Below are 13905 nucleotides of genomic sequence, written 5' to 3' on the forward strand. Positions count from 1 at the left end.
GAGTTTCAAATGACCCTCATAGTTTTTATGCCTACACGAAGCAAGTCAACTTTTGGTTACAATTATTCGACCTTGGTCATTAATAAAGGCAACAGTAGTATACCGCTTTTCAAAACTCATAAATCCATGGACAAAAAACAAAATCGGGGTAACCAACTAAAACTGAGGGAAACGCATTAAATATAAGAGTAGAACAACGACACAACATTAAAATGTAACACACACACACACACACACACTCTTTGTACAGAATATTCGTGTACTTAGTGAAAATAAACTCATCATGGATACAAGGAATAAAATTTTACACTTACGCCAGGCGCGCGTTTCGTCTACAAAAGACTCATCAGTGACGCTCGAATCAAAAAATGTTTAAAAGCTAAATAAAGCACGAAGTTGAAGAGTAATATTTCTTATTAATATATTTCAAGTTAAAATGCCATATTTTGACTGGCTAATACAAGGAGGTTAATTTACCCCATCACATTGCTGATAGGGTGACAATTTTCTTAAATGTCACCCTCTCGAATAGACCAATCAAAAATCGATAATTTAAAGGACAATGAATTGAATTTACATCAAGTTATTAAAGAGAATGCTTACGTTTTACGTTTTGGCTCAGATTATATTATTTGACGGTCAAAATAAAAAAAAAAGATAAAACATCGTGCTTCACTACTGTTGATTTTTCAAATACCCGTAACGTTGTTATGTACGTGATGTCATAGAAAATACTTCTAAATAAAATTCATCTATAAAAGACAATCATGATAGGACATTCAGTATAATAAATTAAATAACACATAGCTGTACCCCTCGGTACCCCTCGACAAAGCATTGTCAACCATGGCTTCGCCGCGGTTGACAATGTTTTCTCGGTGTACCAATCTGCTCTATCACCTTCTCAGCTATATGTTATTTATATATTTTTCTATCCTGTTTGCTACGATAAGCATAATTCATCGTGTTCATTTTGTTCTAATGCGAATTGTCATTTCTCATCAGCCTTAGATGTACAAAGTGATGGCTATTGAACAAAGAGTCATAACTAAGTGTATGAGTTTTACGTGACTTGGCTATTTTGATTTTTCTTAATACACAAAAAATAGATATTCTGAAAAAGATGTTGTTTTTTTTAAATATTGAAAGCCATGGAAGAGTTTTGTTGCTTTCATATGTCAGGTAACTGCTCTTACTTTTTAAAATTACTCAGATTTAGATAGTGTATATACCATACACTAATATGCCACTTTTTGGCTTCCATAGAATCTCATCACTAAATGATAAGGCATTGCAAAAAAAGTATCTTATCTAAGAGATAATTCATCTGACCATATGGGAATTTAGCTGGATATTAAACCAGATTAAATCCACCATTTACTTTAGAAAATATATGTACCATGTCAAGTGTACATCAGTCGTGTTTCGCTTGTTCCTTTGATAGATAACGAAAGATTTTTATGAACTTCCCCTTTTAAATTAGCCTTTGGGTATTTTGTATACTTTTATGCTATCTAACGTTTTGGATAATCCGTTATCAACGAATCTGAAAATCTTTGGTTTATCAGAAGATGATTTTGAAAAATATTTTACACATCATCTTATATCATGTATATATCAATACGTTACTAAACGTCTTATTTTATCACAATGCACACGACGGGTGCCACATGTGGAGCAGGATCTGCTTACCCTTCCGAAGCACCTGAGATATCCCCGCAGTGTTTGGTTGTGTTCGTGAAATTCAAATGTGACGTAATTTTTGTGCCTTTTCACCACTTCGTATGTGACGTCATTTATATGACTTTTTGCGTTAAGGCCTGGACTAAGTCGTGTGTGTCTATTTTCTGTGTTGGTCTTTGTATTATGTATTCGGGTTTTGTTTTCTGTCATTAGTTGAGACTTAAGTTTTATTATGTATATCTTTGATATTCATTTGTAAAATTTACTGTTGGCATTAGCATAAATTGTTCTAAATAATAAGGATGTTCTTATCACAAGCAGAGAACCCTAGCCGTATTTGGCACAACCTTTTTCAACTTTTGATACTCAGTGCTGTACAACATTGTACTTTTTTGACTTTCGAACTTTTATATCTGGGCGTCACTGGTAAGTCTTGTGTGGACGAGGTGCGTTTTTGGCGGATTGAATTTTAAACCTGATGCCTGTTGTTATCTCTTATTCATGTGTTTCTTGGCATAATACGTTCTCCTATTTATTTGTATTGTAGTCCTGTAATATTATGTTGTCATTTTAATGTTATATTTAACATTGCCATTAAAGTGCGAGCTTTGGCATGCCACAAAACCAGGTTCAACCCATCATTGTTTCCTTTAAAAATGCCCTGTACCAAGTCAGGAATATGGCCATTGTTATATTATAGTTCGTTTCTCTGTGTGTTACATTTTAACGTTGTGTTTCCGTTGTGTCGTTTGTTTTCTCTTATTTTTTAGTGTGAATTCACATTACTATAAGACGTGTCACGGTACTTATCTATCCAATTCATGTATTTGGTTTTGATGTTATATTTGTTATTTTCATAGGATTTTGTCTAATGCTTAGTCCGTTTCTGTGTGTGTTACATTTTAATGTTGTGTCGTTGTTCTCCTCTTATATTTAATGCGTTTCCCTCAGTTTTAGTTTGTTACCCCGATTTTGTTTTTTGTCCATGGATTTATAAGTTTTGAAACAGCGGTATACTACTGTTGCCTTTATTTGCTTATTCTTTAGTTTACTTTGTAGTGTCATGTGTTCTATTGTTTGTCTTTTTGTCTTTTTTATTTTTAGCCATGGCGTTGACCGTTTATTTTCGATTTATGAGTTTGACTGTCCCTCTGTTATCCTTCGTCCCTCTTTTTGAAACGACCATACTTTTTTAATTTCTTCTATCTTCGTATAGGGTGTTGTTTTTAAATATTATGTGCTTGGAACCAGGCTACGACCTAGTTGAGGCCTCAGCTTTGCTGCATACTCTTGTCGGACTATCGTTCTTTGAACTTTTTTATATTCATTGTTTTTACAATAACTTTTGTTCTAATTGGTTACAATAAAAGTTTAACATTCTGAACTAAACTGTCCGTATGTGTAAGTACTTCTCGGGAAGTTATCAATGCACAGGGAAAACCCTAAACTGTAAATGTAACATCTAGTAGATTTCAAATAATTTATTTTTGTCTGGTTTCTTTTTCTTTCTCTTGTTTACAGTAGTTGGCCCTACAAATGCATAATACTGTAAATTCAGAAATTATTGCCTGCATTTATTATTGCGATTTTGTCATTTTAGACAAAAATGCGATTTTGATTTTTTGCGATATTGAGCAAAATCCTGTTTAATTCATATAAAGAATTTCAAAATGCGAGTTTAAATTATTGCAATGATAACCCTGTCGCATTTTTAGCAATGATAAAAACATCGCAATAATTTCTGAATTTACAGTAGTCCTGGCTTTAAATATAGCGCTTTCCAATGTTAGTAACCTGACAATTCCAGATTTGTTTTTTGGCGCGAAATAGATAAAGTTTGGTTAAATAGGATTATCCGAATACGTGAAAAATCCTTCGTTATGTGTTCAAATCATCGACATGCATTGCGTTTTAGGCGTTCTATTCAATCATCAGCAAAAATGTTCTCTTCGGTGCAAAACGTTATCTTTACATTTTGCAAATACAACGCCTAATTTTAAACTGTTGTAAATTCAGAAATGTTTGTGTGTACTAATTTTTTCCCGATTATTGAACAGTGCAAAAAATGTGGTTTACAGGAAAAGTTACACAGATAAATTTATAAAAATACGAGTTTTTTCTCATGATGATCCTTCCAGTCGCACATTTCGCAATGATTTAACTGTGGATGTAACGCGTCTTCTGATTGACTGACATTTTTTGTTTATCAGCTCATAGACCTCTAACCGTGACGTCATCAATGTTATTTCATGGTTTACTCAAGCTTAAAATGGAATTTAGAATTACATTATGATAAATAACTGTAAATAAAGGCAACAGTAGTTTACGCCTGTTCGAAATTCATAAATCTATAGAGGGAAAAAAATCAGAGATACAAACTAAAACTGAGAGAAACGCCTGACTTGGTACAGTGCATTTTAAGATAAAAATGGTGGGTTGAACCTGGTTTTGTGTGAATAATTTTTCTTTCTATTCGAAATAACATACGCGGGTTATTCAGTGTGCACCACATGTTTTATGTTATTTCTTCATAGACAGTCATTCCTTAAATATTAAAAGCTTTGCAATAATTCTGATAAGTTATCAGATGTTATGCGAACCCCCATAATAACTGAGTCAGTCGCTTTCCTTTTAAAAGAATTTTCTGTCACATTTAGGGACTTTTTAAATTATTTTATTTGTTCTTCCAAAAATATATTGTTGTCTTCGCATTTTAATGGTTTCACATGCATTTGCTGGAGAACTGATATAGCTTAAATAACGGCTAAAGTTGTGTTCATTGTTGGCCATATAATGTAGTTGACATTCGTCTATTTTTATCACTGATAAATAGTTGTCTCGTTGGCATTCCTACCACATCTTCCTTTTTCTGTATTATGTATTCTTACCTATCAAAAGTTTTCCGTTAAACTTTGCACGCTCTTCTTGTAAGCTATCTATTACGGGCATCAGATTGATAACATATACACTTTGTTTACCAGTTTAATAACATTGATTGATAATTATCATCAGTAAATACATTTACACAACAATGATTATTTGTTTTAGTAAAAATTAGTAAAACAAATGATACGAGTGTTTATTGTTCCACAAAGTACTAACGGTACGTAAAAGAGAGGCGAAAGATACCAAAGGGACATTCAAACTCATAAGTCGAAAGTAAACTGACAACGCCATGGCTTAAAATAGAAAAAGACAAATAGACAAACAACAGTTCACAAAATACAACATAGAAAACTAAAGAATTTACAATACGAAACCCAACAAAAACTGGTAAAGTCAACAGTTTTTAAAAGAAAAACAAAGTAACAAAATGAAAGTGATATATTATTCCTTTGATTTCATAATTCGATGATTGTTTTGTTTATACTCAAGTTGTAATTTATATTTGATTTTAAGAAATTGTCTTTGCATCAACCAAACCGCAACTTCAGTAATGAATGGATTATGAAATCAGGATTACAGATGTATTAACAATTCATTTTAATCATTAACTGAATTGTTGTCAAACTTTTCAAATATTAGCTTGAGTAGAACTTGTGTTCATGGAGTTTAAATCTATATTTAAGAGGGGGCGTGCTTGTAAGATGAGGGAATTTAGTATTATATGCCAAATTTCCATTATAGGACAAACTTTCCATATGTTACTTTAATATAAAAGTAGTTTTTACTGCTATGTTTTCGATGGTCGAAGATACGCCAACGTGTGACTTACGAATTTACAAAAACGTACCGTTACATACTTCCAAATAATTTATGACGAAACATTAGAGGAGATGCTAATGGTCGAAGAAAACGATAAGCGACTATAACAAGACCAAGAGAAAGCAGACGAATAGACAACAATCCTCATAACACTACATCGAATTATGAACCCATGGGCTAATGAAGTCAATAGTTTTTTTTTGTAAATGCATGATACGTGTACACTTTTTTTGTTGTTGTCTAAGTCTGAACTTTAATTATGTTTTAATAGTGGTTAAGATTATAACACAATGTTGACTGCTGTATTCCTACTTTTGACATTTTTACCTATAATGTCTGTTTGTTTTGTTCACACATTGTTGTCAATATAATGAAATTTGATGCGACTGTCGTACAAGTGAGAGGTTTAGCTGGCTATAAAACCAGGTTTAATTCACCATTTTCTACATAAGGAAATGTCTGTCCCAAGTCAGGATTATAACAGTTGTTTTGTATTCGTTTGATGTGACTGAGCTTTTAATTTTAGAATTTGACATTTCCGATTTGAATTTTCCTTGGAGTTTGGTATTTTTGTTAATTTATTATTTTCTTAAGGTGGTACCTAACACTACAGGGAGATAACCCTGTAAAATCAGCTAAACCGTTTTAATTACGTTGTGTTGTAAAGTGAATATTAAGCTTCTCAATGATCATAATTGGTGTGTGTCAAGCTGTCATATAACCAGTGTAATTTTTCTGACAAAACGGTTTCTAGTTTCAGTAGAAGAACTTATAGAAGGGTTAATAACACATTTTTTTTTGAAAACAGCTTTTTATTTTTAGTATAGAATGTATACATTTAACAATTATTTCATGGTGTTTTAATCCGTATGGAAGGTAAATATTAGTTCAAGAAATTTTCTTAAAACATTAATAATGTCACAGCAGTAAGGTATTTCAAAGGTGCTCACAAATATAACTACAAATGCTATCATTAAGTGGGACTGCCCATTTGTAGTTCAAATACTGATGCATCATGATGACGTTAGATAATCCACTAGGTTCATATCTCTTCCAATCAAAATACTCCATTTGAGAACCATCGTTGTACACCCATCCTGCTCCTGTGTTTTTGCCCTGTATGGAAATTCCAGCATTATACACTAATCCAACGTCAGCTATAATTAATGTTATTGTTATTAAAAAAATTTAAAAATCACCATTTTAGAATCTTAAGAATATTGGAAATTCAACAGTTCCTGTCCCACATTGTAAATCACGTCTCGAAATTGGTTGAACATCATTTATTTTGTTAATACTACGCAGACTGCATTATATTTTAAAACAGTTAATTCTATAATCATGTGAACAAAGTCATCTTCTTGTGTGATGTGTTCGAGCCTCAGTTCCACTTGGATGTCACAAATCTTTCTAAAATTGTCCTTTTATAAATTAAGAAATTATAAAGAACCTAAAGTTTCAACTCCCTCGTACAAAATTGACCCAAAGGTGGATTTGACTTTCTTTAAAGTATTTTTGTCATACAGCTCTTTAACTGTTTCGGTACTTACAATGTATACATCCTCGGCTTTTATATATTTGTTTTGAACGTTCCTGATGAAGGTAAATCAAGAAAAGCGCATCGTACGCACAAATTTATTAAACGTGTTGTTTTCAATTTTTTGTCATAAGGTTATCAGGTGTTTTTTGTAAAATGATATGGATCAAGTAATGTCAAGAAATCTATATTTATTAAATGATAAAATAAACGTGTTCTGACAAATACAATTTGCAGCGTCGAATGGTTATTTGACTTTGCAATGTGTGATGGACGCAAGCAAATCTTTTAAACCGGATGAATGAACCAATCTTTAAATTTAAAGAATGCAAAATACAGTAATGTCAACTTTACTTTTGTGAATTTTCTATTGCTACGTAGCAAAATTCCAGAGGCCTCTGTTATTCATAGTTGCCTTTGAGACAACTTCCCATATACCAATGACAATAATGTAATCAACTTCAGGTTACACTTATACCTTTGCAACCCTGCAGTGTAGTTAAATATTAAAGGCGGAGGATCGCAAAATGTAAAACACAATTCCTTTTATTACCTGTGACAAGCTTGATATACTCTTTCTTTTCCTCTGAATCTATTCGCAGGAGGTCATTTCCTGGACACGTTGAAGCATTATGGACATCAATTGTTTGAATCGTTGGTCCAAACTGATAACAAATGTCCAATTCTCTACAGTAGAAAAAGTCGATCGGACAGCGACCAAGACCTGGCAAAATAAATCATTTGTACTAGTTATGATACTTATGGTGAAAGATGTGGGAGTTTGTTCCGATTTAAATTAGTAACTAAAATTGAAATACTTTTAGATATACGCCTTCATAGGTTTTTCTATATCATTATATACCTATATGGAGTTATTTTCTTTCAGAACGACAGGTCATTCTTTTTCAGAATCAAATAAAGGCAACAGTAGTATACCGCTGTTCAAAACTCATAAATCCATGGACAAAAAAACAAAATCGGGGTAACAAACTAAAACCGAGGGAAACGCATTAAATATAAGAGGAGAACAACGACATAACACCGAAACGTAACACACACAGAAACGGACCAAGCATCAGACAAAACACCACGAGAATAACAAATATAACATGAAAACCAAATACATGAATTTGGGATAGACAAGTACCGTGCCACGTCTTATCTCAATTTCTCACAAATAAAAGAAAACACAAACGACTCAACGTTAAAATGCAACACACACAGAAACGAACAATAATATAACAATGGCCATCTTCCTGACTTGGTACAGGACACTTTTAAAGGGGAATAAGAGTGGTGGGTTGAACCTGGTTTTGTGGCATGCCAAACCTCGCACTTTAATGGCAAAGTTAAATATAACATTGAAATGACAACATAATATTACCCGGACGATACCATGTTTCAATGATATATGCTCCAAGGCATAAAATAATGACCTGTGTGAGGTCATTGTTTTCCTTGATAAACATGCAATCTATGATTTACTTCAAACTTTATTCGTCTAATAGTTTTTTGTTGCCGATTTGGAAATTTATTTTTTAAAGTTCAATCGATGAAAGGTGTAAAAGAAACCGTCATTGTAGTCCCGTATTTTAATTTTAGAAACAAATGACGTGAAGTTTTGTTAATTTATCGCTACAATAAAGAAACATTATCATATATGTCAGATGAATTTTAATGTAGAACAAAAGCCTCGTAGTACAAAATGGACATTTCCAGATCTTTTTTTTTAAATAGATTAGACCGTTGGTTTTCTTGTTTGAATGGTTTTACACTAGTTATTTTGGGGCCCTTTATAGCTTCTTGTTCGGTGTGAGCCAAAGCTCCGTGTTGAAGGCTGTACATTGACCTATAAAGGTTTACTTTTTTTAAATTGTTATTTGGATGGAGAGTTGTCTCATTCGCACTCACACCACATCTTCCTATATCCATTTAATGACAAATTCAAGTAACCAGTAGCAAACCATAAAAGACAAATTACACAGGCATACCTTTACATTAAGCTCTGATTTACAAAATATAAAATCCAATGTCTACAATTATAGGTTCTTATGAACTTTTGCAATACTAAATTGATAAATTATAAATATGAATATAATGGTCAGGAAAATTAATGCATTTAAAGTGTGTAATTTTACTTATTCATAGTGTACAAATGTATCAAACTCTCGTATTATTTTGTAAATATTTGTTAATGTGAAAATTAAAATAAAAGTCTGCTTCTGATGCTCGGGTGGATGTAATAACATTGTGGTAAAAAAAAAATCTTTCTATTTCAGGTGTTCTTGCCTTTCCGTTTTTCGTTGTTATTTGTGTTTCTTCGCAGGTCTATTTTGCGGAAAAGTTTTTTCTGCGCAGGTCTATTTTGCGGAAAAGTTTTTCTGCGCAGGTCTATTTTGCGGAAAAGTTGCAAGTTGCTTGTGATTATTTACATGTCTTAATGAAATAACTATCAGTCCTAAAGTGTTAGAGTTGTACTTCTTCCATAATCCTCTCACCTTAATAGTAATTCAATCTATAATGCGCAGTCGCACTATCTCATCTGCTTTATATGATGAAGCTTGGGCGAGAGTTAAATAACTAATATTCGAACTGCGAATTAGTGGAAACGTCATTTTTTGCTACGCTACGCTGCTGATTTACACCAAGTATAAATTCGTGGGTAGATTAATGTGGTATCACATCGAATGTTAAGGATTGCTTCGGAATCCCATCCACAAATTCATTTTTTTAGTTGAGCATAGCAACGTCAACCCTGATTAGAAGTTTAGCAACAAGTAAAAAAATACGAGGAAAATGTTAAACGGAAAGTTCCTGAGCTAATGTCAAAATCAAAAGCTCAGGCACACCAAAAGAATGGATAACAACTGTCATATGCCTGATTTAGTACAGGCATTTACTGATGTAGAAGATGGTGGATTTAACCTGGTTTATAGCTAGCTTAACTACTCACTTGTGTTAAATTGTGGGCTGATTTCAAATTAGAGACAATGATAATGATGGTTGTTTTAGTGCTGTTTATAATAATAATAGCAATACTCAGCAAAAACAAAGTTAAAAACTATAAATATGTGTAGACTTACGTTCACGTGTCAAGTAGAATGACCATCCCTCCTCTGACAATGTCATAATAGTATAGACGAACGGATCAGAGTGTAGTATACACGAACCGGTCAATCTGTTGTGAAAGAACGAAATACAACACTTATGTGAAGAACATTGTACAGCGCATTCCAATACAAACTTAACGTGATAGGTTTCAACGGCGTTTGTTTCCTCGTATTTGTTGTCATATTCAGGTATATGCTGCGCTGAGATCAATTCAATTCCAGATTCACTTAGTACAGGAATTATAAACATTTTCAAAAAGAAAACACAGATGGTTAAAAACATTTTCTGTTGTTCTTGTATGATCAAGAAAATTTCCTGTCGTATGTTCATGTGCCTTTCTGAACAGATAACAGAATTGCAATACTGATGACGTATTACCAAATTTGAATGCCAATTGGTCTATTTCGCTATAGCAAGAATGAATTTGATATCAAATATACATTTCAAGTAGTGTTTTGTTTTTCTCTTTTTTTACAGTAAATGTTTTCAATGTTATTTGATACGTATCACTTGGTATGTTTTATGTGAAAAATGATATGATCATACAGGAATACACTAATTCCACATAACAGATTATTAAAAAAAAAATACAAACCGAAAAGAACGAAGAGAGATGTGAAACCAAATAAACGGGAGATGATTTCTAATCTACTAAATCTAATTAGAAAAAGTATATTCTCAAAGGTTTTGTATCCCTTGTAAATAGGATTGATTCTATTTCTTTTAACAAAAAAGAACATATTGTAACTATCTTAAGATAAAACGCTTTTTTCAAAACTTTTTTCATTATATACTTATCTTGGTCGATGGCATGATTGCATCAAAATGAAAATCTGATATCTTATTGACATACACCCGAGCATATCTTATTGAAATCTTTGATTTATATTTTACAATATTTGCATTCATACTGCAGAAAGTAAATCGCATCTTCATCAATTGCTTCCACATAGAAACATCTTAACAAGGAGGGGACGACACTAAATTAGAAGGTGTCCTAAAAACAACGTACATTGCTGGGTCTAAATATTGCTCCATGCAACGTCTTTCTAAATTATTAACATCAATCAATCAAATAAAGACGGGCTTCAAAATTATTTTGAATTGTCATATTTTAGAGGTGGCGTGAATCAGATGTGGTTACTGAAAATTTTATAGGACGTGTTTTTCTACACTATAATCGGCACTCTCGAAGGAACCAACTGTGCCCCTTCTTCGTTCCGACTTGTTCCTTTATTCATGTGAGGCTGACTTCATACCGAATATAGACCTAGCCTTGGTTTGTGTTTTCCACAAAAGTACTTAAAATTAGTTTCTTTCTAGGACTGTCCCTATTCATACTTTTTGAAACCCCTTCAAAACATTGTTTATATATCTCCGACAATATTATAATTTAATCCTTTTAGAGCACGTGCTATCACCATCGTTTTATGGGGTGTGTTTTTTATGTGGCCCTATCTGTTGCTTGCTTTGCTTTGTTTTGTATACTGTTTGCCCTTTTCGTCGTTTTTCGTCATGATCTTGTCTGTTTTCCAATGACTCAAGGATTAAAATACCCTAATGGTATATTCCGCACAAATCATTGACTCGTATGCTGTTATCACGTACAAAAGCACCTAAAATAGAACAATTCACTAAGCCGGTTTATTTACAGTTATCTTATATTTCAGTTATTATCCTCCAACGGACAAAAACAATTAATAAAACAAATTAATTCATTTATTCATTCATTTGTGTATATTTGATAACTTACTACATTGATTAAATAATTGGAATTACATTAGTGAGACTAAATCGATAGTTCCTTGTTAGCATAACGCTATTCTTCTGGCATGAGATTTAAAGAACTATCAAGATGATTTTGTTACTTGAAGGTCTCGAATTTAGAGTTTCATCGATACTAAGTCTTGCACGAAACTATGTTACACGCTGAATTTTGCTTCAAGAAAATGCAGATATTGAAAGAGACCCTTTTTGTATTGTTGCTTGTATATCCACAAATATGGATCGTTGTCACAATCACTTAAAAGATGCATGTATTTACAAAAGTATTGAACTTGAAGAAAAATACAAAAAGGGGGAATCCATAAAAACCTGACATAATCAAATGTTCCATTTGATCAACCAATGAAAAACAACCGTCATATTGCCGATTAGGGTCTGGCATTTTCCGAGACAATAGCGAGTAAGACCTGGTTTTAGAGCTAGCCAAATCTTTTATAATACACTGATGTAGTTGCAACTATGTTTTGCAGGAGGGAAAAACGATCACAACTTAAATCAGGAAATCGAAAGTCTCATGGCATTTTTGACGTCATATGAAAACAACACTTGTTGTGGGTAACAACGATTTTCTTGATTTGCCGTTTAACAGGAACTTTTCAACTTCGTACTCTATTTAGTCTCTTTAACATTTTTTTATTCGAGCGTCATTGATGAGTCTGTTGTAGACGAAACGCTCGTCTGGCGTAAATATAAAGTTTCCATCCTGGTATCTATGATGAGTTCATTTAAACTTATAAATTTGAAAACGTAAAATGAATAAAAACCTGGTTACGTTAGAAGCTAGTTGGCCAATAGAACTTCGACATCGCCAAATTCATCTCAGCTCAACTTTATCTGAGGGAGTAGTAACGTTGATTTCTAAATAATGTCTTAATTTACGATAATAGAATTTCAAAAAAGTATGTTATATATCATGTCAGTACCAAAAGCAGCGATTAATGAGCTGATTATATCCTCGGTACATGCAGTCAAACAGTTGCGATATCGACCGAATGATAGTATATAACAAAACTCTTCATAATTTATGTGCGTTCGAAAACAATTCCTGGGCTTAGTTTCATCGGGATCCTTTAACCTTTTTTAAAATTTAAAATTCTAGCATGCATAAATCATAAAGTCATTAATAAAAGTGTTTAAAAAGTTTTGATTTTAATGTAGACCTAAATGTATGCACTCATGTAAATCCAATGTCAAAATATCCAATCAAGTTGCACGATTAGCCGGTATATTTGAATTGTCAGTAAATTGATATCTCCCTTGTAAACACATATACACATATCATGTGATTGGCGCATAACCCTATGGAAAAGGAGGCATATTTTGTCTTACATAATATTGTTTTCTTGTTCTTTGCATTCGGCTTGCTACATGGAAGATTAAAGTGCTTTCATTTATTGACTGTGTGTTGCAGAAAGTCGGAAAACTATGGATTCATTAATATTCGTTGGATATCATCAACTTTGGTTGATTTCATGGGTACAGGGGGATCTCAAATTTAAATGTTTAACGAGATACAAATATTCAATAGGAATGTATGCAAACGAATATAAATGAATCCACAGTGTATGAAGCTGACATTCATTATCATTATTATTGATATTATTATATTTATAAATTAACTGTTTACAAAACTTTGAATTTTTTTAAATAATAAGGCTTTTCTACCTCAGGTATAGATTACCTTAGATGTATTTGGCAACACTTTTAGGAATTTTGGATCTCAATGCCCTTCAACTTCGTACTTTATTTGGCTTTTTTTTATTAACTTTTTTGGATTCGAGCGTCACCGATGAGTCGTTTGTAGATGAAACGCGCGTCTGGCGTATATATAAAATTTAGTCCTGGTATCTATGATGAGTTTACATTCAAAACTCATGTCTGACAAAAGCCAAACTAATAACGTTATGACAAAAAATGACGAAAAGACAAACTAGTCAAAAAAATCTCTCAATAGAACAATACAGATTGAGCAATAAGAACCTCTACTAAAACTGATGTGAACACTGATGCTCCTGAAAGCTAAGCAGTTCTTGCTCCACATGTGGCACCCGTAGTGTTGTTCATGATAGTAAAAACCTGGTAAT

Source organism: Mytilus edulis, chromosome 12 (assembly GCF_963676685.1).
Source record: "Mytilus edulis chromosome 12, xbMytEdul2.2, whole genome shotgun sequence".
NCBI classification, from domain to species: Eukaryota; Metazoa; Mollusca; class Bivalvia; order Mytilida; family Mytilidae; genus Mytilus; species Mytilus edulis.